The sequence below is a fragment of the Heterocephalus glaber genome, unplaced genomic scaffold (assembly GCF_053883595.1).
Source record: "Heterocephalus glaber isolate CG9 unplaced genomic scaffold, H.glaber_assembly_v1.0 deba00001593, whole genome shotgun sequence".
Lineage (NCBI taxonomy): Eukaryota > Metazoa > Chordata > Mammalia > Rodentia > Bathyergidae > Heterocephalus > Heterocephalus glaber.
The window spans coordinates 3,325,858-3,331,774 of record NW_028258368.1 but is presented as its reverse complement, the minus strand read 5'-3'; the positions used below and the strand labels follow the sequence as shown (position 1 = coordinate 3,331,774).

Below are 5,917 nucleotides of genomic sequence, written 5' to 3'. Positions count from 1 at the left end.
TAGGAACTCATCAATGGACTAGTTCACTAATGATTGCCTCTGTGATCCAATCACCTTCCCCAGACCCCACCTCAGAACAAAAGACTTTGGAGGAACATTTTTGATCTAAACCATAACATGAACCATCCTCCACATGGCCCCCACTATATGACATTCATCATGAGGTCTTCACCAGAACAGATCTGATCCAGGTACCATGCTCTTAAGCCTTTGAAACTGGATTTGATAAACTTCTTTTCTTTAATAAGCTGGTGCCAGATATTTCATTACAGTAATGAAAAACTGACTAATACAATATAGATGCTAAAATCCTCAATAAAATATTAACAAACTGAATTCAACAGCACACCTACAAGCATTATTATTGTTATGGTTCAGATCTAAAATGTTCCCTATAAAATTTCATGTGCTCAAAGCTGGGGCTTTTGTAGGGTATTGGATTACAGGACTGCTATGCTCATCAGTGGATTGATTTATTGATGAGTAAATAGGTGAATGTGCTATTAGGTGGTGGTCTAGTGGGAAGAGGTGTATCACTGGAGCATGCCTTTGGAAGGTATAGCTCTTTCCCTGTTCCTCTCTTCTCTCTCTCTCTCTCTCTCTCTCTCTCTCTCTCTCTCTCTCTCTCTCTCTCTCTCTCTCTGTCTCTCTCCTTCTTGGTTGCCATGGGTTGAGCAGTTTTCCTCTCCCATGCCTATCTACTATGCTGTTTCTCTGCCTTGGAACCATTTACCCATGGTCTAAAACCTCTGAAAACTTTATGCCAAAGTAAACCTCTCCTTTTTAAAATTGTGAGTGGCAAGTGTTGTGTCCAGCAATGAGGAAGCTGATTGATACAATTATACACCATAACCAAGTTACATTTTTATGTGGGGTATAAGGATGATTCAACAAATGAAAAATCAATTGATGCAATGCACTACATAAACAGAATTAAGGGCAAATATCACAGTATCATCAGAATAGATGCAAAAAAGTATTTAGCAATTTCAGTGTCCTTTTAAGAATGAAAGCATTCAACAAACTGAATGAAAGAATATTGGATCAGCATAATAAAAGCCAATTCTGAAAAATACTGTAGAGCTAGTATCATATTCAATAGTGAAAAACTGATAACTTTTCTTCTAAGATCAGGAACAAGCCAAATGTTATGGACTGAATGTTTCTGTCTTCCCCAAAATCCTACATTAATGTGAAGGTACTATTAGGGGATGGGACTTTGGGGAGGTAATTAGGTAATAAGAACAGAGTCTCCAAGGATGGCATTAGTGTCCCTATAAGAACGGGAAGAGATCTAGCCTCTCTCCACCATATGAAGTTAAAGCAAGAAGACTGGAAAACTCCAAAGAGTGCCACACCGAGATATAGTGTGTGTTGGCACTTTGACCTTGGACTTCTTAGAATATACAGTGTGAGAAATAAGCATTTCTAAAATTCTCCCCTCACAAAAAGTATTACTACTATTAAACAAATTCAGAAAAGTTGCAGGATAGAACACCAACATAAAAAATTTGTTGTGTTTCTATATATTAACAATAAATAATCTGAAAAAAATTAAGAAAACTATCCCATTTATGATATCAATTAGCATAAAATTTTAAGAATAAGATTAACCAAGGAGGCAAGAGACTTTTACACTTAAAACTATAACATATTACTGAAAATTTTTTAAAAGAAAAGGAAAGACATCCTGTGTTCATGAAATAGAAGATTTAATATTATTAAAATGTGCTTATTACCACTTCATTTACAGATTCAATGCATTTCTATAAAATCTCAATGACTATTTTAGAATTAGAAAAATATGGAAATTTATGGGGCACCACAAAAGACCCCAAGTTGACAAAACAATCCTGAGAAAGTGCAAAATTGGAAGCTTCATACTTTCTGACTTCAAAATTTATTATGAAGCTACAATAATCAAAATGGTATCAGGCCAGAGATTTACCTCAGTGGTGCCACTGCTTGCCTTGCAAGCCCAAGGTCCTGAGTTCATCCCCAGTACCAAACAAAAAACAAAGAAACAAAAAAAATGGTATCATGTGGGTGTAAAAACACTAACAGAATAGAATAAAAAAACTCAGAAATAGACCTAGGCTTATGCATTAAGTGATCTCCTGGAAAGATGTCAAGACTGCAAAATTGGAGAAAGGAAGCTCTTCAACAAACAGTGTTGGGAAAACTGGATACTTACAATCAGAAGAATGAAATTGGATTCCTACACTATACACAAAAAAATCTACCTCAGATGGATTAAACACTTAAATGTAAAACCTGAAAGTACAAAACTCCTAGAAGAAAAATAAGGAGAAAGATTCATAACTTGGCCTTGGCAATGATTTCTCACATATAATACTAACAGCACAGGTAACAGTAGCAAAAGTAAAAGGTACTGCATTATTCTAAAAAATCCACGTTATGGTTTGGGTCTGGATATCTTCTCAAAGCTTGATTCGATCAGAGGTAGCTGAATCTGGAATGTGTAATGCTGGGATTAAGGGCGTGTGATTACTAAACCTCTACCCATGAGTGAGTGGTGTAGCACTGCCCTAATCCCTGCAGTCTGGATGGGATAAAAGAGGCAGAAAGACTCAGTGAAGGGCCCTTGTTGCTTTGCTACCTTGTGGTCACCATATTGTTTCTCCTCTGCGATGCCTGTTTGCCATCCCTTGCTTGGAGCCAGCTGATTATGGACTGAAACCTCTACAAACTGTAAGACAAATAAATCCTTTCCCCTCTAACTTTGGGTGTCAGATATTTTGTCTCAGCAACAAGAGAAAAGTAACTAACATAGTTCATTCAGCAAGTCAAGCTACCAAACAGGAGAAAATATTTTCAAACATACCTGATAAGGAGTTCATATCCAAAATACATAAGAAACTCCTGCAATTCAATAAAAATAAGCCAATTAAAGGCAAAAGATTTGAATAGACATTTCTCCAGTAAGTATGTGAATGGATATTTCTTCAATAAGTATATGAAGAGATGCTCAACATCACTAACAATCAGAGAAATACAAATCAAGATCACATATCATTCCCCGGCCCTTACACTTGATGACTTTTGAGCAACAGCAACAGCATCCATAAGTCTTTAATGTGAAGTGAGATCACAGAAGAGGAAGTGGTTACTGTGTATTTTACTGGTCCTTGGAACTGCTGTTGTTCAGGCTCGTGATGGACATGATGATGATATGATCGACATTGAGGATGACCTTGATGATGTCATTGAAGAGGTGGTGACTCAAAATCAAAACCAGATGCCAGCACTCCTCCATCTCCAAAGGTTACCTACAAAGCTCCTGTTCCAACAGGAGAAGTTTATTTTGCTGTTTCCATTGAGAGAGGATCTCTGTCAGGGTGGATTTTATCCAAAGCCAAGAAGGATGACACTGATGATGAAATTGCCAAATATGATGGAAAGTGGAAAGTAGATGAGATGAAGGAAATGAAACTTCCAGGAGATAAAAGACTGGTGTTGATGTCCCAGGCCAAGCTTCACACCATCTCTGCTAAACTGAACAAGCCCTTCAGATTTGATAACAGGCCTCTCATTGTTCAGTATGAGGCTAATTTCCAAAACGGGATATGTGGGGGTGCATATGTGAAACTACTCTCCAAAACACCAGAACTCAACTTGGATCAATTTCACGACAAGACCCCCTATATGATTATGTTTGGTCCAGATAAATGTGGAGAGGACTGTAAATTACACATCATTTTCTGCCATAAAAACTCCAAGACAGGTGTATATGAAGAAAAGCATGCCAAGAGGCCGGATGCAGATCTGAAAACCTATTTTACAGATAAGAAGACCCATCTTTACACATTAATCTTCAATCCAGATAAAGTTTCAAAATATTAGTTGACCAATCCATTGTGAACAGCGGGAATTTGCTAAATGACATGACACCTCCTGTAAATCCTTCACGAGAAATTGAGGACCCAGAAGCCCAGAAGCCCGAGGACTGGGATGAACCACCTAAAATACCAGATCCAGATGCTGTCAGGCTAGATGACTGGGATGAGGATGCCCCTGCTAAGATTCCAGATGAAGAGGCCACAAAGCCTGAAGGCTGGTTAGATAATGAGCCTGACTATGTACCTAATACAGATTCAGAGAAGCCAAAAGACTGGGATGAGGACACGGACGGAGAATGGGAGGCCCCTCAGATTGCCAACCCTAAATGTGAGTCAGCCCCTGGCTGTGGGGTTTGGGAGTGACCTATGATTGACAACCTCAATTGTAAGGGCAAATGGAAGCCTCCCATGATTGACAACCCTAACTACCAGGGAATCTGGAAACCCAGGAAAATATCAAATCCAGATTTCTTTGAGGATCTGGAACCTTTCAAGATGACTCCATTTAGTGCTATTGGTTTGGAGCTGTGGTCCATGACTTCCGACATTTTTTTTGACAACTTTATCATTAGTAGTGAACGAAGAGTAGTTGATGATTGGGCCAGTGATGGATGGGACCTAAAGAAAGCTGCTGATGGAGCTGCAGAGCCAGGTGTGGTGGGGCAGATGCTCAAGGCAGCTGAGGAGTGCCCATGGCTCTGGGTGGTCTACCTTTTGACTGTAGCTTTGCCTGTGTTCCTTGTAATCCTCTTCTGCTGTTCTGGAAAGAAACAGTCCAGTGCTGTGGAGTACAAGAAGACTGATGCTCCTCAACCAGATGTGGAGGAGGAGGAAGAGAAGGAGGAAGAAAAGGATAAGGGAGATGAGGAGGAGAAAGGTGAAGAGGAGGAGAAAGGTGAAGAGAAGCTCGAAGAAAAACAAAAAAGTGATCCTGAAGGAGATGGTAGCACTGTTAGTCAAGAGGAGGAAGACAGAAAATCTATAGCAGAGGAGGATGAAATTTTGAATAGATCACCAAGAAAAAGCCAGGAAGAGAATGAAACAATCTTAAGAACTTGATCTCTAATTTCTTCTCCCTCCCTTTCCCTTGCAAGTGTGATCCTAGGAGAGGGCCTGGCCTACCTCAGGCTGAAACTCAGAAAACCTCAGATGTCATCATCAACAGGTTCCAGCTGAACATTAGTCTGTATAATTTTAAACATCTAGCAATAAATAATTGCAGTTGTGACATAAAGGAAGGACCCTGTTTCTGTAGAAGAGAAAACGTTTAACATAACGGTTGTGAAATGTAACATGAAGCAACTAACTTGGATTTTTTGTTTTATTTTTGTTTTTAAACACCTTTTAAAAATAGAACCATAAAACCTTGCCACTCTAAGATTTTGGCTTAATTGAATATATTAACCTGTCCATGCAGAAATAACACCAACATTTAGAAATACTAGGGGAACGAATTGCAGTTTTTATAACAATTTTTTTAAGTTTGGTATTAAAAAACATTCAAATGTCTCTGTCCCTTATAATTGATAATCATGTTTAAAGTGCAGTCATTTGTGGTTATAATGTTTTGCTTGCTCCCATTACTCAATTCCTCATAAGGAAATTGAGGGATTGGATGGAATCCCAAATTTATATAAAAGTTCTGTTAAGTTGTATTAAAAATAGACATATAAAAAATACCTTTTACTTCTTGTTGGTTAGACCGTAAAGTGCATGTGTTCTGTTGCCCTTGGAACTGCTCAATTTCCAGACAGCTTTACAGTTAGTGGAGAAGGTGGCTTAATGCAGCACTTGGGCATTCCTACTTCACACAGGGAGGCTCGGGCGCGGCCTTCAGAGCAGGTGTCAGGAATGCTGACTGGGTCTGTGAGCTCCAGGTAGATGTTTCCATCACTTGTTCCACTGTGCTGACACTGTTTTCCTTACCTATTCCCCCAGTTCCCAGCTTCCTCCTCTGTTATGCATTTTCTTCACAGTGCAGCTTGCAGCCCCTTGCTAAAAATGATTATAAAGCTCTGTGTAGTGTTAAGCTTTATTGTGATTACATGTATGTTTCT

General features: G+C 39.0%; 1 pseudogene; it reads left to right on the top strand.

Annotated features, from left to right (window-relative positions):
• The first annotated feature begins 3,125 nt into the window (after window positions 1-3,125).
• LOC101715395 (calnexin pseudogene) lies at window positions 3,126-4,919 on the top strand (annotated as a pseudogene).
• Window positions 4,920-5,917: the final 998 nt, after the last annotated feature.